This window comes from Balaenoptera borealis (genome assembly GCF_965194805.1).
Source record: "Balaenoptera borealis genome assembly, chromosome: 5".
Lineage (NCBI taxonomy): Eukaryota > Metazoa > Chordata > Mammalia > Artiodactyla > Balaenopteridae > Balaenoptera > Balaenoptera borealis.
The window spans coordinates 61,914,125-61,941,125 of NC_138862.1; the positions used below are offsets into that span (position 1 = coordinate 61,914,125).

At 38.4% G+C, this 27,001-nt stretch overlaps 1 long non-coding RNA gene across 10 annotated transcripts in view; it reads left to right on the plus strand.

The window, feature by feature from the left end:
* Positions 1–27,001, plus strand: part of LOC309630049 — a 384,028-nt gene that overhangs the window by 280,216 nt on the left and 76,811 nt on the right. For all 10 annotated transcript variants that reach the window (XR_014245374.1, XR_014245375.1, XR_014245376.1 and 7 more), the window contains one exon: positions 14,238–14,324. This is a non-coding gene — a long non-coding RNA (uncharacterized lncRNA). The remainder of the gene's footprint in view (positions 1–14,237; positions 14,325–27,001) is intronic.

Genomic DNA, 27,001 nt, shown 5'->3' on the forward strand with positions numbered 1-27,001 from the left:
CTTTATTGTAATTTCTCTTAATTTGGAAATTCAGCTTTCTCTTCCATTTGAACATCGTTCCCAGTTTTCCCTTTCAAAGTTAGATCTACCTGAGAAATTATTTTCTCATAATGAGAAGTCCCATCACTTTGCTATTTCTCCTGACTTCTCTCTCCAAGGTTGTTTGGAGATGTTGTTCCCTGGAAAAGAAGAATTGTGATTATTCTGTGTAACTCCAGAAGACAGAATGAAGATTAATAGCGGGAAGTGAGAGGAAGAAAGATTGTAACTCAGTTTGTGGAGGACCTTGCTAATAACTGCAACTATGTGGTGGTCTCTGAAAGTGCCCAGGTAGGAGCTGCCCATTTATCAGCTCCTGGAGAAGGAATGCCAACATTGCAGTGTCATGTCTTAGAAGAATGATTCCTTCCAGATTTTTCCTGACTCTAAGATTCCATCATTCAGAGAGGATTTTTTTCAACTCCCCCTCCCCCACCCCACCTTCTTCTCTAGAGTCTATGCAAAATTTTAAATAAAAGAAAATATAAGATAAAATAAAATAAAATAAAATAAAATCTCTCTGGCATAGCCACCAAATTAACATCTTCAGGATAATTGCATTTCTCCTCTCTGACCCCCTCTTTGACTTTGCACTTTGCAACAGTGGACTTTGTTTCCACCTTTCCAACATGTGCATCCCTTTCTGTTATTACTAGTGCGGTCAGCTCCCAGCACTACAATTAGTCTTAGCTGCATTCTCCAAATCTAATTTTTTACTTTCTATTTTTTTTACATTTAGCATGAACTGACATGGAGAAATAAATGGCCACATTGGCATTGAGAAACTAACAGGAAGTCTTGCCTTATTCCCATAATTCCTCAAATTTCTTTTCCCATCTATCATTTTATTAAGTTGAAATACAATTTCTTACATATCTCTACTACTCAGTTGAAATACCACATTGTGTCATACTTTTGTATTGGGAAAAGAATCCTAGTTTGTCAGGTTAAAGGCTTTTCCTTGATTTAAACCATCTGAATACACTTTCTGCATCCCATTTTGCTATAATCAGCTTTCACAAGAGGCAGCCATGTTCCATACCTCTGAGAATGCTACACTATGTTCAGTGTCTTAATATAAACTCTACTGTTCTAGCCAGAATTTAAGTGTGATTAAAGCTCAAGTGTGATTAAATTCTTAATCTGATGCCTAATAGCATATAACAAAAAAGACAGTAGACCTTCTACCCAAATACTAGAAGGTGTAGGAGTAAGATTGAAGTAGGTTTAAGATTTACTCCTTTGAGAGAAGCATTATTACTGTGTTGAACTTAAATACATGTAAAGGTTTCAAAGGTGGAAATTATGTGCTCTTGCAAAGATTTAATGTGTGGTGTGAGAGAGCATATATGGCCTAGGATAATCCAAATGAGCTCAGAGAAGGTACTTGCCCACTCACTATCAGAATGACCTCATTGTTTACTAGCCACATAGGATCTGCCCTGGATGTTAAATATTCGAATCATAAAGGCCTTCATGACTAATGTCACATTTGATTGTTATTGCTAATACATAGTTTGTGGAATCATTCACGCTCTTTATCAGCCTAGTATTTCCAGGATGAAGGATATCACGCATGCAAAATGCCAATGCAGTAACAGGTACACTATAAGCACTTAAAACAAGCCAGGCCCTTCTCTCTCTTACCCCCGAATCCACTCCCTAGCTTTCTATTTTTGCCTAAGCTCTTCAGCAATAAAAAATATACCTGGGCAATAAATAATACACTTCCTGCCATTTCCATTCTTTAAAGGTGGAAATCCGGAATTGGGCGTCTTTCTTTCAATAGGCTTATCCTGCATTATCTGTTTGAAGACAGAGCCTCTGAAGGGGCTCTCAAGACAAAAGTGCTACATCAGCCTTTTATATGGTCTTCGAAAATCATTAAACCTGGAAAAATCTATTTGGCCTATCATGTTTACATTTGTCTCACTCATATCTTGCCTGGTTACTTCCTTTCTCAGGAGTTAAATGTGCTTTCCTCTATTCCCTTAATGTTTCCACATTGAGTGAAAAAAAGCAACATATACATGGCACCACCCCGATTATCACCACGTACACACTCAGACACACATTTGCACATGTATCTGTAGATTTACAAAGATTATTTTACACTCAATTTCTTTTATACTCTTGCTAAATCAGCATGTTAATTTACTTTCAAGGCTACTTATATGATTGAATAGATGAAAGCTTGAGAAAAAGTCATGATTGTTGTGTATGTGTTGGCAGAGGGCAGGGAGGCTATAATCAACCTTGAAGGAAGCTAATGTCACCATACATACTAGCTCACCACAATCTCACATTTCTAGTCTCATTATGGCTGCAAATCTTGGTGAAGTCTAGTCTTTTTTTTCCCCTAGGAGGGAGAAGACTTGAAACTGCACTCCTGAGCTGAGAGGATAAATGGCTGCTAAATTATCTCAAGGAATGTAACAGCAACATTCAGAATGATCCATCATTTTGAATAAGTTGTTTTCTCCTCTCACTCTAGTCCAGTGGGGAAGACGCGTAACATCTTGGAAAGGGGAAAAATACAGGAGTACTTTGGGGAAATTTTTTTAGTAAATGTAGTGTAGAGTGAAGTCTGGGAATATAACAATGAGCCAAAATAACAAGTGAGAGCAGTTGCTGAGGAGGGTGTGAGGTGAAGAGGAGGTGGACGTCTAAACTCTGGCAGATACATATGCATATCAGCACCTCCACTTCTTTCTCCCTTTACTTTTACCCTGAGTGGAGAAAGACTGAACATTGGTAGAAGTCTGGGAGAAGAGATGTGAGAAGGAGAGACCAAAATCCCAATCGTCTACTCTAGTCCTGGTATCTATGGGTCATTGGGAACCTTGAGCACATAAGCCAAGCAACTTTCTGAAGCTTCTTTAGGGTCTTAATTTTCTTTTTTTCAAAAGAGAAATTTTTGTTCATCTCTTTTACCTCGTTTTTTCTGATTTTCTCTTTATTTTCCCAAAACTCTTATGTACTTTTCAGCTGCTATAGGGTCCCTCTTGGGATACCTCACCCAGGTCCCCTGCCATCCTCTGCCAATGCCCAAAGCTCCAAATGACCTCTTCCTTTCAGAGCTCATTACAACTAACATCCAGATTCAGAATGCAGTTCATTTCATTTATGTAGGTATTCAACTGAATTAATTCACATGAAATTATAAAAAATGGAATTTAACGATTCCTGAGTTTCTACTTTTATAATCTAAATGAAGTACTAATTGATGGTCTGAGTCTAGAATAGATGTTTGGAGGGAAGGCTTTTCCCAAAGTTCTGGTTTCTTCCTACCTCTACCCTTCCCACTTAATGAAGCATCTTTGGAATAGTTCAGCTTTGCTTTATCTGCTCACCTTTTTGAGCCCTGGTAAATATTTCTGTATTCCATTGGACTTAGAAACAATTGTAGGGGTAGGCACATTTTCATATAGGCAAATCACAGATCCAAAAATGGAGAATTTCCTTTTTTTTGTTTTTAATTAATTAATTTATTTATTATTTTTTTATTTTTGGCTGTGTTGGGTCTTCGTTTCTGTGTGAGGGCTTTCTCCAGCTGCGGCGAGCGGGGCCACTCCTCATCGCGGTGCGCGGGCCTCTCACCATCCCCGCCTCTCTTGCTGCGGAGCACAGGCTCCAGACGCACAGGCTCAGTAGCTGTGTTTCATGGGCCCAGTTGCTCCGCGGCATGTGGGATCCTCCCAGACCAGGGCTCGAACCCGTGTCCCCTGCATTGGCAGGCAGACCCCAAACCACTGCGCCACCAGGGAAGCCCCGGAGAATTTCCTTTTTTAATACCAAGATCTGGCTATTAATTTACTCACACATTACAGAGCACAACTTTTAAAGATGGTAGGAAGTTTATCATACATGTTTAATAAATATTCTTTATTTATACTGATAGAAATGCACAAAAGAGCCTAGCAGGTTTTTAAATAATAGTTAAATAAAAATAACAAAGAGCCATTGACTTCTTGCCTCTTTATCTCGCTATACAAATGTCTGATTTTAATTTTATTCTTTAAATGTACTTTAACTCTCAAAACTGCAATTTATGGTAAATAATACTATAGACGCTCAAACATGTTATGTACGTTAATATATTGAAGACCACACCTGTTGTTTATTATTGTCAGGTGAGCAGGGTTTTGTGCAATCCTAAGAATAATGCTTTTTCTGTCATCACTCTGCATCTATGTAAGCTTAGTGTAACATGTCATAGATTAGAAAAAACTCTAATGCCACATTAGTTTCTTTTTTTTTTTTTTTTTTTAATTCACACCTGCACATCTCTGCAGCACATGTCTACAGAGCTCATTTAAAAGCCAAGCAGCCTAAAGCATATGTTTGGTTCATGCTCTGCTCCAGCTTCAGAAGTCACTCATATGCAAAAACACATGAATATGGGAAATGCTACGTATTACTTGTAGCTTTGGAAATCATTAGAAAAAAGGCCTTTATATATAGCAAGATGTTAAAATGAAGTTCTTTGAAATTCATTGTTTAGGCTGAGTTCCCAAAATGTCAGGGACAAAAGAATGGTGGCAAATTCTGAATTAATAGTCCAAAGTGAGATGATGAACCATCTTCCTAGGATTTGCAAAGGAGGCTTGAAAATACTGGTTTTATGACCCTTGGCTGACCATATATCTTTAGCCTATAAAGGGGGACACAGAGGCCTAGAGAAGGAAAGTTGGGAATTCGAGAAAGGCTTTCCCTAGAGAGATGCTCAAATCGAGTCATGTGTATTCACCACCTTCACCCTCCCAAAAGTGGAGGGTAGGGAGGGCGGGACTTCATCCTCCCTTTACTAGTGTGAGGAACTTCAGTGGGACCAATCAGAGAGTTTAAGTAACTTTCCTGTAGTTTGAGGAACAGTGAACTTCTGTCTGATACAGACTTGAGGATTGAGCAGGAGGCCATGTCTGAAGCTTCTTGCTTGCATAAGAAGCAAAAAGGGAAGTAGCTGCAGCAGGGACAGCCTGCATGCCCAGAGTTTGATGAGCTAAAGATCTGTGAATGTTTCCCATGGATCTAGTATGGACTCTCTAGAGGAACTTGCTTGGAGTAGTCTTAGATGCACCTTGAGAGGGTTGTTTGGAAGAGCTAGGAGATCTCAGCCAACAGGCCTGGGGCTAATGGAGGAATAAAGTTGCCAGCTTGAGGAGATGCATTTGTACTATAGAGGGAGCTTCAGCGGGAGATCCCTGGAAATTGAGAAGAGGGGGTGTCTGAGCAATCCACAAAGCACCTGATGAGAGGAGCCAGCACTGAACTACCACAGCTAGATGAAACCGGGGGCAGATTACAAGGATGCCAGTACAGTAACACCTTTTCTATACAACCATGCTATACACACACACACACACACACACACACACACACACACACCCCTCTTCCTCCAAAGGATCCAGGAATCACAGCTAATCTTTATTTTTTTAAGGGGATAAGTACTTTTTTTTAATAGGCTTTATTTTAGAGCAATTTTAGGTTCACAGCAGTATTGAGCAATTTCCCACTTACTCCCTGCCCCACACATGCAAAGCCTTCCTCATTATCAATATCCCTCACCAGAGTGGTACATTTATTATAATTGGTGAAGTTACATCGACTTATCATTATCACCCAAAGTCCATAGATTACATTAAATTTCAATCCTGGTATTGTACATTCTACGGGTTTGGATAAATTTATAATGATATGCATCCACCATCATAGTATCAGTATACAGAGTAGTTTCGTTTTCCTAAAAGTCCTCTGTACTCTGCCCAGTCATCCTTCCCTTCTACCAATCCCTGGCAAGCACTGCTTTTTGTTTTCACTGTCTCCACAATTTTTTCTTTTCTAGAATGTCACATAGTTGGAATCAGACAGTATGTATCCTTTAAAGATTGCCTTCTTTCACTTAATAATTGCATTTATGTCTCCTCCATGCTTTTTCATGGCTTGATATTTACTTCTTTTTAGCTTTGAATAATATTCTATTGTCTGGATGTACCCCAGTTTATTTATCCATTCACCTAATGAAGAACATCTTGGTTGCTTTCAAGTTTTGGCAATTATGAATAAAGTTTCCATAAACATCTTTGTGCGGGTTTTTGTGTGGACATAAGTTCTCAACTACTTTGGTTAAATATCGAGGAGTGTGGTTGCTGGATCAAATGGTAAGAGTATGTTTAGTTTTATGAGAAACCACCAAACTGTCTTCCAAAGTGGCTGTGCCATTTTGCATTCCCGCGAGCAATGAGTGAGAGTGTCTGCTGCCCCACATCCTTGCCAGCATTAGACTTCTTGTCAGTATTCTGGATTTTGGCCACTCTAATAGATGTATAGTTGTATCTTGTTATTGTTTTAGCTTGCATTTCCCTGATGACATATGATGTGGAACATCTTTCAATATGCTTATCTGTCATCTGTATATCTTCTTTGATGAAGTGTCTGTTAAGGTCTTTGCCCATTTTTTTATATTGGATTTCTGTTTTTCTTATTGTTGAGTTTTAGGAATTCTTTGTATGTAACAGTCCTTTATCAGATATGTCCTTTGCAGACATTTTCTCCCAGTCTGTCTTCTCATTCTCTTGACAGTGTCCTTCATAGAGCAGAATTTTTTTTATTGAAGTATAGTTTTTACAGTATTGTGTTAGGTTCAGGTGTAAAGCAAAGTGATTTCAGTTATATATATTTTTTCAGATCATTTTCTATTATAGGTTTTTACAAGATATTGAATATAGTTCCCTGTGTTATACAGTAAATCCTTGTTGCTTATCTATTTTATGTATAGTAGTTCGTATCTGTTAATCCCATACTCCTAATTTATCTCTTCCTCCCTTTCCCTTTTGGTAACCATAAGTTTATTTTCTATGTCTATGAGTCTGTATCTGTTTTGTATATAGATTCATTTGTATTCTTTTTTATATTCCACATATAAGTGATGTCATGTAACATTTGTCTTTTCTGTCTGAGTTACTTCACTTAGTATGATATTCCATGGAGCAGAAATTTTTAACTTTAAGGAAGTCCAGTTTATCAATTATTTGTTCACAGATTGTGCTCTGGTGTTGTATCTTAAAAGTCCTCACCAAACCCAAGATTATCTAGATTTTCTCCTATGTTATCTTCTAGTATTTTCATAGTTTGTATTTTACATTTAGGTTTTGATCTATTGATATTTTGAGTTAATTTTTATGAAGGGTGTAACGCCTGAGTTTAGATTCCATTATTATTATCATTGTTGTTGTTGTTGTTATTGTTATTTTGCATGTGAATGTCCAGTAGGTCTTCTGGCACCATTCGTTGAAAAGACTATCTTTCTCTGTTGTATTGCCTTTGCTCATTTGTCAAACATCAGTAGACAGTATTTATGTGGATCTATTTCTGGACTCTCTATTCTGTTCCATTGATTTATATGTCTATTTTACCAATATCATGCTGTCTTGATTACCACAGCTTTTTAGTAAATCTTGAAATCAAGTACTGTCAGTCCTCTAACTTTGTTTTTTCCTTCAATATTGTGTTGGCTATTCTGGGTCTTTTGCCTCTCTCTATAAACTTTAGATTCAGTTTGTTGATATCCACAAAATAACCTGCTGAGATCTTGACTGGGATTTCATTGAATCTATAGACAAGTTGGGAAGAACTGACATCTTGACAGTATTGAGTGTTCCTATCCATGAACGTGGAATATCTCCCCATTTATTTAGTTCTTTGATTTTGTATGTCAGAGTTTTGTAGTTTTGCTCATATAGATCCTGTACCTATTTTGTTAGATTTATACCTAAGCATTTCATTTTGTAGGGGGATGCTAACATAAATGGTAATTTTTTAAATTCAAAATTCTGCATGTTCATTGCTGGTATATGAGAAAGCAATTGACTTTTGTGTATTAACCTTGTATCCTGTGACCTTACCATAATTACTTATTAGTTCCAGGAGTTTTTAATTGATTCTTTCGGATTTTCCACATAAACGATCATGTCATCTGTGAATAAAGACAGTTTTATTTCTCCCTTCCCAATCTGTATACATTTTATTTCCTTTTCTTGTCTTATTGTATTATTAGGACTTCTAGTGTCATGTTGAAAATCAGTGGTGAGAGGTGATATCTTTGCCTTCTTCTTGGTCTTAGTGGGAAAGCATCGAGTTTCTAATCATTAAGTATGATGTTAGCTGTTGGTTTTTTGTAGATATTCTTTATTAAGTTGAGGAAATTTCCCGTTATTCCTAGTTTACTGAGAGTTTTTATCATGAATGGGTATTGGAGCTAATGACTTTTTAACTCATGAGATAATATGAGACATAAGGTATTGTAATAAATGACTGAGTTTTACAAAGCATATGTGCCTTAGAAAACCTGTTATTTAAATAGGTAAATCACGTAAATTGGTTAGAAAACATATGAAACAATGGTTGTATTTTCACATCCACCACACCACATGGGATGTTTTGAAAACAGAAAACTTTATACAATATCTTAGATTTTAAACAGTAAATAATGGGAATACAACAAATTCTTCTGCCTGTCAATTCTCCTGCCAAAAATCAGAATTAGTAATGTACATTCATTTCCTTAATCCTTATAAAACGTATCATGCAGGGGGCTTCCCTGGTGGCGCAGTGGTTGAGAATCTGCCTGCCAATGCAGGGGACACGGGTTCGAGCCCTGGTCTGGGAAGATCCCACATGCTGCGGAGCAACTGGGCCCGTGAGCCACAATTGCTAAGCCTGCGCGTCTGGAGCCTGTGCTCCGCAACAAGAGAGGCCGCGATGGTGAGAGGCCCGCGCATCGCAATGAAGAGTGGCCCCCGCTTGCCGCAACTGGAGAAAGCCCTCGCACAGAAACGAAGACCCAACACAGCCATTAAAAAAAAAAAAAAAAAAAAAAAGTATCATGCAATATTTTTAATGGAATATCTATTTTTTGAGAAATTCTTCGTCTGTATATTGGAGGGCACCAAAACCATTTACATTGGTTATGCTTGGCAGAAACTAGAGGAGAGAATGATGTAAAAGTCCTTGGGAAAAGATCAGACAAATCATGTTGTGTGCTTCTTCTTGCTCTAGTTTTCTTTAGTGTGCCTACCTCTTAGTTGCACAAGAACTATCTCCACCCTGTCAGTAAATGACTTTTGTTGCATAAAATGCAAGTAGTTTCCACTGCCTCTGAGAGAGTAATTTTTTATTCAACTATTACTAATTTGGGTTATCTAATTCAATTATGTTTGATTGGACCCTGCTCACTGATGAGTCAATTGAGAATCACACCATCAATATGTGCCAGATGTTATAGCAAATTTTTTTTTAATTGTTATAATAGTATGATTATTAAGACTCGATAATTATTCAGATCATTTTAGGACAATTCTATTGTTTTGATAATTTTAGTGTTTATACTTCAGTATAAAAGATCTTCCATTCATCTGCTTTTAAGTATCTGGATGGCTGAATTGAGAAATATCCTAAAGTGTTTTTTTTACAGTAATCTCTAAAAAAAAATTCAACTATTGTTCTTTGTTACTTCTTAGCCTTGTCAGATTTTTTTCTGTTTCATACTAAAATAAAATCTGGAAGTGAAAAATATCGTTGAGACCAAGATTTTACAGTTACTAATTAAAATTTATTGTATTCATAAAAAGACTTGTTCTCAATAATGGAATTTATAAGTTGTTTCAATTATATTATTATGAAATAATTTCACTATAATAATACATATTTATCTATTTTAATTAAAGATATTTGTATAAATTTTATTTTGAAAAGTTCCCACTGCTCTCAAAATTTTTTGAAAATTATTGATCTACATCTAAAGTTGAATAAACACTTTCAAAAATCATTTGTATTATAACACTCTGGGCTTAGGATTAAATAAATTATTTATATTTTAGTAAAAATAGTTAATTCTGGTATTGCATTTATAACTTATTAATCTAAACACATGGATTTAGGTTTATGTTAATAATGTCTACAAAAATATGTTTGCTAAACGTCTTTATAAAGCAGACAATATTATAGAAGATAAAGTATTTTCAAGGCCTTTGCTATTGTCTGTTTACATACAAATAGAAAATGTTTATTAGATATGATTCTCACCTGTTCATTAAAACAGTTCCAGGAATCTGATATTCAGACATAATAATAAAGGAACAAATCAAATACAGGAATAACCAGAGTGATGAAATCAGAATTTCTGTGTTGTTAGATAAATTATTGGTCAGCCAATCCAAGCACTCAACTGGTGATTGAGCACTTATTATGCTAGGTACAGGACTAGTTGTGCAATACAAATAATTAGAAGAAGTGGTCTTTGCTCTCAATGAGCTTAGATGTGGGAAGTAAAGTATAAACATGTGAGATTTAACTAAAAATATTTAGTTAAAAATATTTAAATCAGTTGAAGAGATTGCTAAAAACAATGGCTCAAGAGAGTATATTACCAAATGCCAAAATAATTAATTAAACAATCTGTCCTTTTCAGAGGAAGCTACTCAATCCATCCCGTAGATTGTTATATGGAGGACAGTCCCATATACATTCTTTAAAACCTGCAGAACATCCATTTTGATAGTTCAACTTAGCTTTCTCTTAAGTTAGGTATTTTGGTGACATTTCTTATATAGGGCATTCCTTGAGATACACTACAATACACATTTCGATAAGTTAAATCATAATCTATGCATTGTTAAGGATAACATTAGATTCTCAGATGCAAGGTCTCTTTTGGTTCATGTGACAAGAAGAGCTAGGAAAATCTGATTAATATAGCAGAAATGGGAAGAAAAAACTTCAGTTGAAATTTTCTAATTTTTGTGGATTACAGGTTGAATCTAAGTTTTTTTTCATACTTTTTTCCATTGTGGTTTATTGTAAGATACTGAATATAGTTCCCTGTACTATACAGTAAGACCTTGTTGTTTAACTATTTTATAGTTTGTATCTGCTAATCCCAAACTCCTAATTTATCCCTCCCCCACCCCATTTCCCCTTTGGTAACCATAAGTTTGTTTTCTATTTCTGTGAGCCTGTTTCTGTTTTGTAAATAAAAGTTCATTTGTATCATATTTTGGATTCCATATGTAAGTGATATCATATGGTATTTGCCTTTGTCTGGCTTACTTCACTTAGTATGATAATCTCTAGGTCCATCCATGTTGCTGCAAATGGTGTTATTTTATTCTTTTTTTATGGCTGAGTAATATTTCACTTTATATCTTCTTTATCCATTCATCTGTTGATAGACATTTAGGTTGCTTCCATGTCTTGGCTATTGTAAATAGTGCTGCTATGAGCATTGGGGTGCATGTATCTTTTTGAATTAGAGTTTTCTATGAATATCTGCCCAGGAGTGGGATTGCTGGATCATATGGCCACCCTTTTTTTAAGGAACCTCCATACTGTTTTCTATAGTGGCTGCACCAACTTACATTCCTACCAACAGTGTAGGAAGGTTCCCTTTTCTCCACACCTTCTCCAGCATTTGTTATTGGTAGACGTTTTAATGATGGCCCTTCTGACCAATGTGAGGTGATACCTCATTGTAGTTTTGATATGCATTTCTCTAATAATTAGTGATGGTGAGCATCTTTTCATTGCCTATTGACCATCTGTATGTCTTCTTTGGAGAAATGTCTATTTAGATCCCCTGCCCATTTTTTAATTGGGTTTGTTTTTTTGTTACTGAGTTGGTTGAGCTGTTTGTATATTTTGGAAATTAAGCCCTTGTCAGTCACATTATTTGCAAATATTTTCTCCCAGTCCATAGGTTATCTTTTCATTTTGTCTATGGTTTCCTTTGCTGTGAAAAAGCTTATAAGTTTGATTAGGTCCCATTTGTTTATTTTTGCTTTTATTTCTGTTGCCTTGGAAGACTGAATCTAAGTTTTTTAGAAATGACTGTGATGTTGGTGGTGGAATGGGGAGGATATTTGTTCCTTTAGTCAAGGATTTTTGAGCTCTGGTTCATCCCATCTCCTTGCTCTCTTTTACTAATTAATTAAGATGGAATAGCCTCTTCTTCCCTTTTTCTCCTCCCCTTTTTCTATCAACCCCGCCAAAAAGAAAGTTCTCTGATTCTTGGAGTAAGTTCCTATTGCCACTACTTTCTATTCTGTGTTAATTTCTCCTCCAAAGAATGTGAGACTAGGACTCAAGGTCTTTCTCTCTTTTTCTCTTCAGATATCAGTATCTTGTGTAATCTTCTATAGTATGACATGTTCTATTGTATTGGACATGACATGACTATTTTACTTCAGTGCAAGGGAATCTGAGGGTTGAAACTATAATTGAATCAAATAAGTTATAGATATACATTATCCAATTACTAAGTCTATCTCCTGAGCCTTGCAAGCTAATTATCTAGTCACAACCATGCCCTCCTCTCTATTTTGTTCAATAAATAACTTTATTGTGAATCTACTTCTACTCCACATTTCCAACATTTTGGCTCTCTGTATTAAGAAATTTAAGAAATGATCCTTCAAAATACACATAGTACTATGTAATCTTAGAATGTAAAGGAGAGATTGTCTAGACATCTCTTTAAATATAAAAAGGGATGACAGCTTTACTTCTTCTTTTCTGATTTGGATTCCTTTTATTTCTTTTTCTTCTCTGATCGCTGTGGCTAAAACTTCAAAAACAATGTTGAATAATATAGTGAGAGTGGGCAAACTTGGCTTGTTCCTGATCTTAGTAGAAATGGTTTCAGTTTTTCACCATTGAAGACTACTTTGGCTGTGGGTTTGTCATATATGGCCTTTATTATGTCGAGGTAAGTTCCCTCTATGCCTACTTTCTGGAGGGTTTTTATCAAAAATCTACAAACAATAAATGCCGGAGAGGGTGTGGAGAAAAGGGAACCCTCTTGCACTGTTGATGGGAATGTAAATTGATACAGCCACTATGAAGAACAGTATGGAGGTTCCTTAAAAAACTAAAAATAGAACTACCATACGACCCAGCAATCCCACTACTGGGCATATACCCTGAGAAAACCATAATTCAAAAAGACTCATGTACCACCATGTTCATTGCAGCTCTATTTACAATAGCCAGAACATGGAAGCAACCTAAGTGTCCATTGACAGATGAATGGATAAAGAAGATGTGGCACATATATACAATGGAATATTACTCAGCCATAAAAAGAAACAAAATTGAGTTATTTGTAGTGTGGTGGATGGGCCTAGTGTCTGTCATACAGAGTGAAGTAAGTCAGAAAGAGAAAAACAAATACCATATGCTAACACATATATATGGAATCTAAAAAAAAAAAATGGTCATGAAGAACCTAGGGGCAGGACAGGAATAAAGACGCAGACGTAGAGAATGGACTTGAGGACACGGGGAGGGGGAAGGGTAAGCTGGGACGAAGTGAGAGAGTGTCATGGACATATATACACTACCAAATGTAAAATAGATAGCTAGTGGGAAGCAGCCGCATAGCACAGGGAGATCAGCTCCGTGCTTTGTGACCACCTAGAGGGGTGGGATAGGGAGGGTGGGAGGGAGGGAGATGCAAGAGGGAAGAGATATGGGGATATATGTATATGTATAGCTGATTCACTTTGTTATAAAGCAGAAACTAACACACCATTGTAAAGCAATTATACTCCAATAAAGATGTTAAAAAAAAAAAAAGGATGAGAAAATTCAGACTCAGAGATAATAATCACAAGAAAGTGTCAGTACTGAGATTCAGCAAAAAAGTCACCTGACTCCAAATTTAATGCTTATACTTACTAACTCCTTTTGTCACCAATACACTAGCATTTCCTTTCCCTATAGTATTAAATTGTACAAATTCCAATAATTAATACAGAAAGACTTCACTATTCTAGCCTGTAGTAAGATTTTCAGGCGTCTGGTACTTAATCAAACAGTCTGGTGTTTTGTTATTTTATCAGGTAATAGAAAATTAAAACCAGATGTGACTAGCCTTGCTGTAAAACCTGTTAAAAAACAGGTTTTCTTGATCTCATAGTAGGTTATTCTGAGATTAGACCTCAAAACTTATGAATTATTAATGGCTAAAAACAGCAATAAAAAGTTATTCTAAAATTTCCATACACTTGCCTCCTCTGGGTCTGGGATGGAGGCAGGAGCTTGGTGAACACAAATATATACTTGTTTGTGGAGTAGTCATCAATAGCACGTGTCATGATTATTTAGGCAAAATACTCACTTTTCCATTTCTTCCTTTTCTATAGCTTCCATTTGCCACTGGCTTTTGCACCCGCCTGCCATTTCCTGAAAGCCAGTGTGACTAATGAGTGCCAGAGGCAGCAGATGGGAAGGTAAGCTTTTCCCGTCTGCACTCTTATATTAGCCAGTAGGATTTCTTGTTCTTTCCCGTAACATTCCACTCAGTTGATCACTAAACACTCAGAAACAATGTGAGAGGCGTTTAGTACTTTAATATAAGGATCTGCATCAGAGATTATGCAAGAGTTAGATGAAAACATGGTTTGAATTTACTTGCACCTCAGTCAGGAAAGTATGGTTGAGCCCCACCTGTGGTGCAGTGTATCCATAGCTCACCTCCTAAGTTTTGCCCCTGACTTGGGTATTGAAAATTTATTAGCGCTGATGCAATTTTACAATAGATATGCCCAATTCTGACCTCAAAATCAGCTTCATTATGCTATAGGCCATATTAAATTGCTAGCAGATTCATAAAGAAATCCATCCTTCCAAATGTGTGGAAGGGCTCTGAATTCTGGTGGTCATGCACTCTGTGAAACAGCTCCCAATTATTCAGGGACTCATTTTCAAGTCAGAGGATCAGTAAGGTCTTTAGAATGTCCTTCTTTTCCTTCCTATAGTAGCTGTCCTTTTGGTCATTTCACTGCTCATTAGAACTTGCAGCAGGGGGCCAGAGAAAAAGAAGTAAAAAATCAATTCTGTCTATTTTGTGGTAGTGGATAACAAAATAAGCTATTGTGACAATGCAGAAGATGTGGAAGCTACTGGTTATAATGAGGCTTACAGATTATCTGCACATCAGTTATTGAGGTTTATTTTATAGATGTGGGAAACTGGGAATTGCCTATGTAGAAAAAAAATTTCACTTCTGTAGCCAACTATATTTCCTATCATCTTTACTGTTAATTTTTTTTTATCATAAAAGCAGTGGTAATAAAAACCTAAGCATCATATATAAGTGTGAAATAAAAACAAATTCTCTCTCTGCCTCTCCCGCAGTCCCACTCCTAAGAAGTAACGCATTTTGAACAATATTATTTTTAGATCTCCTATTGATGAGCTCCATTACTCTAAATAGTATATCTCTACTGTTTTATTTAACAACTCTAAACAGTTATCTCTTACCTATCAACTCTGAAAGATAAAAATGAAGAATGTAGCCCATGTATATGATCTCTCCTGTTTTCATGCTCATTTTAAATTATTTTAGCACTTCTATCATTACCTTTATAACTTCAAACAGTAGATTTAAAGCTATATATATGTATATATACATATATCAATGCTTCTCACCCTAGTCTGCATGTTGCACTCACCTGAGGAGCTTTATAAAACACAAATCCCTGGATCCCACACCCAGAGATTCTGAGTTTGGGGTGTTGCCTCGCTGAATCTAAGGTGCAACCGAGATTGAAAGCTATTGGTCTAGAGCAACTCTGAAATCTAAAAGGTCAAAGGAAGGCAGCATAAAATATTGATTACCAGTACAACTTATGTAGCCAAATTGCCTAGGTTTAAATTCCAGCTCTACCACTTCGTATCTGTGTGATCACAGGCAAGTATATTTCTCTGTGACTCTGCATCTGTGTATTGGGGGCCATAACCATAATAATGGTTCTTAAGGTTATTATATAGATTCAATAAATTACTATTAAACTATTACTATTACTATTAATACTTAGATCATAGTGTTACATAAATGTAAAATAATAAATACACCAGCTACTGAACATTTTTCCTCCTATCTCTTAAATTTTTACCTTTTCATTCTCCAACACTTTGAACCCTGCCTTTTCGCTGAGTTCATCATTCCATTCACAGTTTTGCTTACTTCCAGATGTCTGTGTACTAGACTCCATTGTCCATCACTTAATCCTTCTCTTACCACTGTCCTTGATTTTGTAGCCCTGTTGTCGTTCTGATGAAGCAAACTACCCACTGAGTCATCCTTCATTCTTCCTTCTCTACTCCTCACTTGGACTATTGAATGCTACTGAGAAAAATGGTGTCATTACAAATTCATGGTCTGGTACCCTACTTAGGTTCTCCACACCATCTGATTTTTTTCATGTATTGACTCTTCTGTTCCTCACACTGTGATTCCTACAAACTTCTCCCTCCACAAACTATTTATTGGGTCTCTTTTCCATCTCAGGAAACAACTTTTCCTCCTATCACATTGAAAAGTTAGAGGCTGTCAATTGTAGACTTCCTCACCTTCCTACAGATGGATCAATAAGCGCATGTAGCCTTACTTCCTTTCCTTCAAGTCTCAAGGAAGTGATACATACCTCCTGCTCAAAGAGAATTCACAAATCAGTGTTCATGGTTAGTCTCATTCCTTCTCTCCATTTCTCTCATTCTCTGTGTCTCTCTCTGTCTCTCTCTTCTGTATTTCAACTTTTTCACATCCTTCATTTAGATTCTCCCCCTTAACATATCAACATATTTAAGGCTCTCATGAAAAAATCCTTCTCTCTAAAAACCACAACTTCTGTGTCCTTCACTTCACAGACAAGCTACTCAAAAGAATATTGTACACTTACCTACTTTCTTGTCTCAGTTCCTCTCAGTCTTATCCTACTGAAATTAAATGTCTGTCCCTCACACTTCAACAAAGCTCTCTGATGAACTAACTGCCAAATCTAATGAACTCTTTTGAAGCCCCATCTTGTTGCGTTTCTCTATGGCAGTAGGCATAATGTATACTTCTCTCTTAAAAGGAACATCTCCTTTGGCTTCTGAAATATTGTTTCCTTCTCGTTCTCCTTTGATAATCTTTTCCAGTCTTCTCCATGGGCTTCTTGTCTTTTGTCCACTCATTTAGTATTGGTGTGTCACAAATTATGACTTAAACTTTGTAATCCTGGGTGTTTCCTCTATTACTATCCTCTGATACTGCTGTGTATAAGCAGTGGCTCAGAAATCTTTATCTGCAGCCTAGAACTCACCCCTGATCTCTACTTCTTTAGACACAGCTGTCTAATAGAACTTTCCCATCTGGATGGCCTAAGGAACCCCTAAAATTGAGCTCATTTACTTTTCCACAATCTTGTTTTCCTTCAAGTTTTACTAATTTTAGGAATTAATGGATAGTAATTTAGTGAATGACTTCCAACACAGGAATGACTTCCAACACACTTCCAACAGAAATCTAGGTCTCACTCTTTATATCACTCTCACTTTCACTTCACACTCCAGATGAGTTTTTAAGCCCAGTTGCTTCTAGTTCTATAATCTCTTTCATCTTCCCTGCCTCCTATTATTTACCTCCATTGCTATTGTATTATATCAGAATTTGATCTTTTATTGGCCAAGTTTACTATAATTGTCTCTTAACTTGCTTCTTCCAATCTATCCTTCACAAGAGAATTTTTCCCAAAACTCATGTAAAAGGAAATGAATGTTTACATATTTTAAAATGGAGATTAAACTTATTTTGTCTTATTCTTTACACCATTATAAAGAGTGATTTGACCCATTCTGTGGGAGAGGGTAATACTATTTCATCTCCCAGGGAACAGAGAGCAAGCAATTATGATTTTGAAGACACAGTCCATCCTGCACTGAGGAAAAGAGAAGCCAACTTTCTTCATGCTAGTAGTTTGAACTATTGAACTCCAGTTTTAAGGGTTCACTGAGGTTTCTCTTTTGACAGAAAAGAAAATAATATCATTTTCAGGATAATAGAGATCTTTTTCTCTGTGTACTGGGTTTTTTTGTTGTTTTTCTAGTGAGTAGAACAGAGGTTCTCAAGGTGTGGTCCCTAGACCAGAAGCTTAATTATCACCTGGGAACTGGTCAGAAGCACAAATTCTTGGCTCCTACCCCAGATCTACTGAACTCGAAATTCTGGCCATGGGATGCTGCTAATATGTGTTTTAAAAAGCTCTCCAGGCAATTCTGATGCAAGCTAAAGTCTGAGGAATACTGGCCTAGAATGATGTCTGTCAAATAGTGGGTATTGAATAATCATTTGTTGAAAAAAAAGGATAAATATTGATATAAAGGGATAAAAGGGCCTTGAGGTTGCCGGGTTGCTATGAAAGGCACTGTGGAAGCTTCCAAGAACCTTGTTGAGTCAGAATTCTCTCTAGATAATCACTGTCTTCCTGTGAGAGGGACTCTCAGGTTTCCCACACCTAGGACCTGAGCCCTTCGGTGGTATGGTCTATCAAAGAGTGGAACATCTCTTCATGTGCACCAGGAACTTTTCTTTGGTGCTGAAACTCCAAGAACAGCCCCTGAACACCAGTCAGGGAAGGTGCAGGAAGCTTTGGTTTGGGGGTGGCTGTCAGTAGTCTGAGCTGGGTTGATAAGGGATGAATACATGTGGGTACAATTTGTGATAGTGTTAGCATATTAGTCCGATTGCAGCTTAAATTACATCACAGGCATCATAGCACACATACACTAGTCCTAAGCATTTTTCTCACATTATTTTTACTTAATTCTAGATGGGACTCTATCAGCAACACAGTGGTTTAATGAGACAGAAAGAAACCTTTCCTAAATTCTTGGGATAGTAGAGTAACCTGCAATCCATGATTAAGACTGGAACATAGCAGGCATCATAAGAGCTGAATTAGAATCACTGAAGACCTAAGCTTCTAGTGGCTAGTATTACCAGCAGGGTAGTGATTCTGATGTGATTTTTATAAGGTGCTCCAGTCTGTTGACTCTAATTCATTTCCCCAAGAGAGTCATGAAATATGATCCACAAATCCATCCTTCTTTGATTCAGCTTTCTTAAAACAAGGATGACCCCATTTCTAACGGGAGAGCCCTGGACAGCATATAAATATGGTCAGGGAGAAGAGCTCTATTTGCAATTAGGAATAGTCCTCCTCCACTACTCTTAAGAAAAGTTTTCCCCTTGTTTCTGAAAAAAATAATTATTGAAAGTTGAGGTTGGGGGAAGCGCTTTTGTAGTGCTAGTGAGGGAGTTTTGTAAACGTTGACTAGGGAATACCACTATGACGCGTCAAAAATACCAGGCACATGAGCCCCCAGAATGCTGAAGGCACATGTCCCAGAAGCTCCCTCCCACCCTCCTGTGTTGAGGTTATCAGCATCTCCAAACTGATTAACCCTTCAATCTTTGTTCTTAATGCGTAAGCATTGGTGAGCAAGCCTTTGGACAAGATAAGAGCAGAAAAGCTGGGCAAGTTACTCTCCTGAATGCCTGTGAGGTTAAGAAAAGGGGTTCTGCATATACCATGTTGCCAGAGGCCTGGTTCAGAGAACACTAGCTAAGGGAAACTTAAACACAGGAAGTGTTGATTAGGTCCACCTGAGACTGATGTGTGCCCAATCTGTGCAAAGTTCTGTCAGAGAACTGTGTAAAGTTCTCAGTGAACTTTACATTTTAAACTCAGCCTCCTAAAAACTGAACACTCTCCCCAAAGCTGATAAATATTTGTTGGTGGGTGGGGTGGTAGGCAGGGGCAAAGAAAGTGTGGATACTTCCTGCAAAAAGTTTTGCCCCACTCACCCATCCTCAGGAGCTGATGTAGAGGAAAACAACAATAGCTGAAACCCTCAAACACAGCTGTCTGGACTTCCTGGGAGTCAGCTGCCGGTGTACTTGGCTACAGGCTATCAGACAGATGCTGAGGCAAGTGGATCCCAGTATCCCACCGATAGGGAACTCGCTCAGCCTGTTCTCACTGACATGGTCCAGAACACCCACAGTGGGACTGCAATAAGGAAGGTACTCTAGGCCCAATATCTCAGGGGGAAGATGGGGAATGGGGGCAGAGCATGAGCCCTTCCTGGACAACTTCAGAAGAAGTCCAGGCTAGGCTGTCTTTCAAGCTTAAATTTCTCCCAGGACTGCTGGGGTCTCTGAGTGGAGGTGACCAGGCAGGGAGAAGAAAGTGGGCTTTCTTAGTGGGTCACAAGAGATCATTGTAATCAAATTGATCCATGAAAAAAAAAAAATTTGTATCCTGAAGGATAACCTTACCCAGGCCTGTTGAGCCAGAATTTCTTGAAATGAGAGCTGTAGGTGGTCAGTGGTTAAGTCAATGAATTGTAGCCAGAACTTGAAAGCCAGCAGGGAGCCTCACTGTTAATTGGAACTGAGTGTAAGCAGTTTAGAATAATGCTAGGCCCACACTTTCAGAAGCATGCAAACTTGAAGGCCTTCCATAGTTTTCCTGTTCACATTCTGTGTTTAGATGCCTACAGAGAATCGAAGGCATACACTATGACACCCTACTCTTTTCTAGGAGTTGTACCTCCCAGACCCCTCGAGTTAAGCTCCAAGAACTTTGATTTCAGGGACTTCCCAATACCCAAGGAGTGGAAAGAAATGGAGAAAGGAACTTTAAGCCAAGAGTAATGTTTTTTCTCACCATGATTGAAATATGGAATGTGTTCAGGGTGAGAACACAAACAGAACTGAATGACCCTGACCTTTTGAAAAAGGTCCAGAAATAGCTCATTTTACGAAGTTAAAGATTTGAGAGTGAATAAATAAAAGAGTTGCCAAATAGTGGCATAACCTTTGAACCTATGCAATCCTTTTGTTTCCCACAATGACGGTGAATAAGAAAGTAATTCTGAGAAACTGATCCTATGACTCTCTACTCACAGAGTCTTCAGGCATGAAGTCCAAATCCACACACAGTACATAAGGCCTTCTAAAGTCTAAACCCTCTGCAGCCTTAGGTCTTATCACATTTGTAGTTCCCCAAACAGTGCCCGGCCCATGGTGAGCACTCAGCACAAAGGTATGTAAGGTAAAGTTCTGTCTGGATAATACTTCATCTTTGAAGAACCACCAAGACTTATGAAGCCTTTCTCACGCTCCCCTTTCCCCAGATATAGCAGTTATTATTACATATGTATGTCTATAATCGCACCCATGTGGCCGTGAGCTCCTATGCAAGAAGAATATCATTCTACTCTGTGTTCCCAGAACCTGGCATAGTCTCAGGTGTTCCGGGCATACACAAAAATATTGAATGAATAAATGAATAATAAACAAGCAGCTGAAGCACAAGGATGTGTAGTGCCTTAACCAATAGCATTTTGTAGAACAACCAGAACCAGAAATTAAATATAAAAATTTTAGCCCCAGCTCTCTTCAGAACCCCACCACAAATTCTATGTTACATGAATCCTTCTTTGCTTTGTTTTGCATTGAATTTCTATAGCTATATATAAACTGAACGCCTGGTGAGTGGGTGGGTAGTGGTGTTCACTCTTATTTAGTGAAATGTGAATATATCAGAATTACAGAAAATAGAAAGAAAATGGTTTATGCAAAGGTGTCAGTTCTCATGCCTGTTTTTTTAAATCTGAGATCTTGCCGAGATGGTTCAAACTTAATATTCACATCCATTTTATCACATCAAATATGATCATTAGCAAACAGTGTTTGATGGTAGCTATTTCCTGACTGACAATAGCCATCCGGTGGAACCCACTTTCCCATATGCCTGGGGCTGATACATTTCAGATAGTGTGGAAAATAGTAGGAGGAAGGAAGTAATTAAAAATGAAGGGGAAGCTGGGGGCAGGGGATAGGTACCAGTTTTATCTCACACAAGAAATCTCTATACCTATTCTCTTGAAAGTTATGGGTGGGGACAGAAATACTATTTTTAAACCTGTTTCAAGTCCTCAAGTTGGCATGCGGTCCTGCCCATAGGATGAGTGTCAGGAAACCCTGAGGGTGGGCACTAGTGTTTAAAATAAGCTCAGGCTGTAGCCTAAGAAAACAGGAAGAAATTATCTCTAGACTACTGTGGATACGGAGGAAGCTGGGAAAGGGGACTGTGGTAAAATTATAAATTCAGTGTCCCAAGCAATATTCTATAACAGGTCTGTTACTCCCCCCAACCCTAAACAGCACTTCACTCTCACCAGCAATACCTTCACCATGTGGAGCAGAGGGTGGGGCTGCGGGTAGCTGAGCGGGAGGGAGGCCTGGCTGGCAGGGTTCCTAAGCATTGCAGAGGCTTCTGAAGCAGCAGCATCACCCAGAAAGACAGAGGGAAAGTGTTCAGCAATAATTTGTGAACACTGAGGATGCAAAGTGAGGAGGCTTTAACTGCATTCTTAATTTCAGGACTAGCCTGTTGCAAAAACTGACTGTTTATTCATTAAATTCCTGTCCTGATCTTTCTGACTCAGCATTCAGCTATGTTACATTACCCACCCTTCCTCCACCTCCAATTAATGGGGTCATGTGGTGAGTTCTGGCCAATGGAATATGGGCTGAAGTGATTGATGCCATTTGCCAGGCCTGGCTCATCATCCACTACAGTCTCTTTCCTCACTCACAGCCTGAGTGGAGAGGAATCTGAGCCTCCAGAGGGAGGAGGTGCCCCAAAATAGACAGGGTCTGGGTGTGTAAATGATCTACTCATGAGGTGGCCGACCAGAGAGAACACTCCCTCCCGTCAGCCATTTGGGTTTCATATGTCATTTGATGAAGCCACTGACGTTTGGGAGTTTATCCTTTGCAGGAGAGATACAGCTGCAGCTTCCAAGTCTTTCACAAAAATGACTCAAATGGTCTCACATACCATGTCCTCTGATGTTCTCTGTCACTCTCATGGAGCACTTTCTTGACACCTCTCCTCCTGTTTTGGGCACGCAAGCAAACTGTTCATTCAAAATGGCAAAAACTCACTTGTGGCTAGAATAGTAATGACATTTAAATAGCCGAGGAATCAACAGAGCAATTTTTTGGAGAAAAGGTATAAAGAATTGAGAGGACATGATGAGCAAACTTTTAGTCATCATGGCATTCTTCTTTTCATTAACGTGCACGTGTAATTTCAACTAAAGTGCCAGGTCCCCATGGTTCCTGAAAGCAAGCTCTGGGGTTTAACTAGAATAATGGGGCAATTTAAACAGCTTTGGGCTCTCAATTTAAAGCTGAGATGTTGAAGCGAGGTTATTAAACAAATAAATAGACACATAATCTCTGTATATCTGGAGTGTAGTCGTGGGAGATTGGAAGTGGGGTGGGGACTGGGGGACACATAAAACAGGAATACTGGTGAGCAAAGAATTTCCACAAGGTCCTGTTGCATATTTGAATCTTAATCTAGATACACAGCCCTCTTATTTACCCAAGTGATGAATCAGGACGCAGTACTCCAGGCGAGGGCAAGAGTAACCTTGCATTCTGCCCATTGCTTGCTCTCAATCTCACTTTTCTGTTGCCTCTACCCAAGGATAAAAAGGAAGTTCTTTCTTCAACCAAGATGATTCCCTGGTTCACTGCATTTCCTTACTTTTCTACTTCCCCTGTGGCACTCGAGCCTTGTAGTGAATATAAAGATAAAAGCTTATTTAAGAGCAGAGCTACTCATGATTACAAAGTGAAGGAAACAGGTGTAGCTGCCGGAGCAGTTGAGGGAACCAGAATGCTGAGCTTCAGGAATACACCAGCTAGGTGATCCCTGCAGGATGGCTGGGACAAAAGGAAAGAGAATCTGTCTACTCACCTTTGCCTGGGGCAGCCAGTGAACTGCTAGGGATAGAAAAACAAATTGTTGGTACCTCTTCCCTGTCTGATTTTCAGGGAGACTCCTCTGAGTGCCCTGAATGACCCAACACACAGGGCTCCACCAGCCCGGTCAGCAACTGCTAAGCCATGTCTTTGACCTGCACCACTTCCCTCCCTTGATGTCTTTTTGTGAACTTGCTTTTGGATTAGAAACCTCCCATCCCCATATACACATCTCTTGACTATTGCTTTCTAGCAGGTTTCCTGCCAGTTACTTTTCCCTCCATCTCAGAGAGACCCTAGACAATGGTGCTACCCCAAGATGGAGGAAAGATCCCTGAGTGACAGTGAAAAATATTCCCAAGAAATCTTCTCATCGTAAACTATATTATGGTTTACGAGTACTTTCACTTCCTTGTAAGAACTTCCGCCTATTGCTATTAAACTCAGCTGTGTGACACACTTGAAGTACAGGAATGTGAGCATAACTGGTATATGCTACTACCTTCCAGAAGCCCTAGGAGGCATTGTGAGTTTCTGCCAGTTCTTTTGCTTCTGCCTCCTGCCATGAAATGGCCCATCCCACTCAGAGATTTCTTCTTTAGCTTGGGTCCAAGGAATAAAAAGACACATGGAGCAGAGCCAAATGGAATCAAGCAGAGACACAAGCATCTGCAGCTGAACTGCAGCCACCAATTATAAGGTGCTCTGTTGTTGAAAGCCACTAAGATTTTGGGGTCATTTGTGAATGCAACAAAGCTGACTAATATACCACCTGATTAGGAATACTAGGAATGGATTTTGTGAATGAGAGAGAAAATGTATTGAATTAAACCCCTATATGGTTTTTGAGTTGCTTATAAGTAATTACTGTAATATAACAATCCCTCCCCACTTCCAATAGCCTAAGACACTCATTAGCCCCTGAAACAGGAGGGCTGTGATGATGTAGAGAGGAAAGAACCTGGGTCCTCATACTGGGTAGGATTGAAAGGAACCAGCTTGAGACTTCTCCAAAAAGCTGGGGCAGTGGTGAACATCCACCAACCCGATTTACTGTAAGTCAATACATTACAAGAAGAGTGTGGCAGTTTTAGTATATATCTTTGTAATAGCTACATAGATAAAGTTGGCTTTTCTTTTTATCTTTATCCTATTTTACTCCCAGATTTCCTAGATACTGTTTCTTAGCAACATGAGAAGGAAAAAGGTCCTTTCAAGCTGGCACTGCAACCTGAAGATGCTCTTTTGATGACCTCTATATTCCCTGAGAAGCTCCTTAGATTCTCTATTCTTCACTCAAATCCTTTGAGTTATTCTCTCTCCATGATTCAAGCATATGTCAACCTTTCTACCTACTTTTCTCTAGCTCTGCTTTTAATTAGACCTAGGATATATTCTGTGTTGGCTTCATTTTTCGGTATCTGCTTTTGTCAATTTACTCCTCCTTTTTATCTCCCTCTTCTTTATATATCCAACCGAACACTAACTAGAACGCTTATACTACTAGGAGACAGTTCTCCACGAATCCCTTGTGTTTCTGCACAACTTGTGAGCAGAAGCACTGACAATTTTTTGTTCTAAACTGTCTTTTCAAGGATGTATATACCAAACCACCTTGGAAGATAGAGATAGTATCTTGCTCCAGAGGAGAGAGAAGGCTTGTTTGCTGTCCAGTATAATAAAGATAATGTCTTCCTCCAGGGTAAAGGTTGGGTGGGTTTGCTTGCCGCCCACTATAAAAGACTGGAGCTTCCTAAGCTCAGGATTCCTCAGCTGTGACAAATACAACTGTGTCCACTCCACAGCACTTATCTATGCCTACCTGTGTCACCTTTGGGGGTCTTAGAGGACACAGGGAACTGGCACAAACATAAATCTCATGCTACTTGCTGTGCTGTGAGTAATAAAGTTCTTTGTCTCTAACCCAGAAGTCTCATATCTTCTGCCAGCATTCATAAAACTATGGCAGGCTAATTCGCTAGCTTGCAAGTTGGGCAAAATCTTGGATCATTCAGAGTTCTTGACATATAGTACCTCCTAAGTAATGATAATTTAAATTATGACATATAATTTATCATAAATTAATATCTGTAAGTATCCGTGTTTATATGTATCATATATGACACCTCTTTCTTTAAAAAAATAAGGTTGTAAAACCACAGTATACCCACAGCACACACAAACACAATTATCACTGTATCCCCAAATGTTTAGCACAGTTCCTTGCTCAAATAATAATTTTGTTCAATGATTGAATAGAAAACTAGGAAAAGAATTGTACATTATTTACTATCAAACCATCAACCCATTTATACCTCCAGTTGCTACTGTGCTTCTGGATAGAATGGAGGAAAGTCAACACTGATTTTAGGTCCAAAACAGCAACCCAGTCTAGTCGATATCTCCCAGAAGTGGATGCACTGGTTTTGTTAAGAATGTATGAAGTCATCTCATTCCCACCTGTCCAGGGTAGAGCTAGAGCTTTGTCCTTCTCAGAGAATGTTTTTGACCCTCTGGCCTTGACCACAGTATCATGTACAGTACCATAAATATTGGTTCTTGAGTACCTCATTCAACATTTTCTTTTGAGCATCATTTCTTTGTAAGGAAGTACTAGGCCCTTGGGATTTAAACACGTAAATGGGTAAATTATAATTCAAAAAATAGTAAATAATACCACATAGTAACAGTAATAGTGAATAATAGTACAATTTAAAACTCTGCAGAAGTCATAGAGAATGGACTTGAGGACACAGGGAGGGAGAAGGGTAAGCTGGGATGAAGTGAGAGAGTGGCATGGACTTATATACACTACCAAATGTAAAAGAGCTAGCTAGTGCGAAGCAGCCGCATAGCACAGGGAGACCAGCTCCGGGCTTTGTGACCACCTAGAGGGGTGGGATAGGGAGGGTGGGAGGGAGACGCAAGAGGGAGGAGATATGGAGATATATGTTAATGTATAGCTGATTCATTTTGTTATAAAGCAGAAACTAACACACCCTTGTAAAGCAATTATACTCCAAAAAAAGATGTTAAAAAAAACCCAAAAAAATTCTGCAGAAGCCCAGAGAAGGGTAACCAAGCCTAAGGATTGGGGTAGAGGGTATGTACAACACCAATATTTATATCCCAACCCAATGTGGGGGCCTCATCCACTTTTATTTTACTTCTGGCTGCTTAGACCTTGATTTTACCATATGGTACAACCATCCATTCCTTTTTTATCCCTGTCCTGACACCTTACTTCAGCTTTTACTACCAGCCTTTTGCTCCTATAAAAAGTCCTTGATTTGG